This window comes from Egretta garzetta, unplaced genomic scaffold (genome assembly GCF_000687185.1).
Source record: "Egretta garzetta isolate BGI_Z169 unplaced genomic scaffold, ASM68718v1 scaffold238, whole genome shotgun sequence".
NCBI classification, from domain to species: Eukaryota; Metazoa; Chordata; class Aves; order Pelecaniformes; family Ardeidae; genus Egretta; species Egretta garzetta.
The window spans coordinates 691,014-692,376 of record NW_009260402.1 but is presented as its reverse complement, the minus strand read 5'-3'; positions in this window follow the sequence as shown (position 1 = coordinate 692,376).

The following is a 1,363-nucleotide window of genomic DNA, read 5'->3' as shown; positions in this document are numbered from 1 at the left end:
GGTCTGCTCCGAGCTCCCCACCCCCGCAGGATCCCCGAACCGCCCTGACCCACGGCGCCGCGGCCAGCCGGGACGGGAAGCCTCGGCACGGCCAGTTTGAAGCTGGGCCCGCAGCGGCAAAGCCCCGAGCCGGAGCAGGCACGCAGCCTAAAAAGGAAAGGTTGGGCCACCGCAGCCAATCCAGCTGCCGGCGCGCGGCGGCCGTGGGGAGGGGGGCCAGCAGCCCTGGGATGCTCGCAGGAACGCCAAGCATCCCACGGCCCAGGCTGGGATGAACGCGGGACGAGGAGGGGGGCAATCCCTGGTTTGCCGTGGGATTTCAAAACTCCCGGCGCGCAGGCCGGCCCTCGGCACCTCCCTATAGGGGTAACGTTTGCGCTTTAAACCTCTGGGGCTGCCACCGGACAAGCTGGGGACAAGGGCTCAGGCCAGGATTTGGGTCTGTTCCCATCCCCAAGGCAGAGATCAGCATCGCTCCCTGCCTGCAGGAGACCCCCCCCAAAACATGCAACCCGTGTGGTTGCAGAAAATAAACCATTCTGGCAAAGCAGTTTGTTTGGGTTTAGCTCCTCACCACATTCAAGCCCCTGGTTTGGGTGATTTTAAGGTGTAAGGGCCACATCTGGTGCAGCTGGACAGACAGGGCGGGGTGGTGGGACACAGGCAGTAGTGCCAGGGTGTCAGCATTCATCCCACTGCACAAACTGATGACTCAGGGACTTTTAAGTGAAAAAATGTGATTAAAAAGCTGCCAGCTCGGAGAGCAGGGCCTGGCGTGAGGAAGCAGCTGGGCGCTGACGTGAGAAACGGAGCCCTCGGGTACGGCCACGCTGAGAGGTATTCGAAAAATTCTCCACGAGGGTTTGTCAGTCACTGGGACGATTTACAAACAAAGCAGTGATTTGCCACCACCTCCTCGCCCCGGCTGGTGCTCTCTGCTCGCTGCCTGGGGTCAGCTCAGACCCAAGACCTTCAGGGAGGGGGCGCGGAGATAAATTCGTTGCGTTATTCACTACCAGTGGGAAGGAATCGCCGCTTCGCAAGATGGGCTTTCACACCTCGCGTCCCCTCAGCGCTCACCAGGGTGAAGAGCGGACTGCTCCGTTCTGCGCAGAGCTGGGGGATGAACACCCCTGCACCCAGGCTGCAAAACCCAGCCCTGAGCATGGGTTAAATAAATGAGGTCTGGAAGTTCCCAGAGATGCCCTGAAGTCCCCTTGCTTCCTCAGCACAAGAAGGACATGGAACTGTTGGAACGGGTCCAGAGGAGGGCTACAAAAATGATCCGAGGGCTGGAGCCCCTCTCCTATGAGGACAGGCTGAGAGAGTTGGGCTTGTTCAGTCTGGAGAAGAGAAGGCTGCG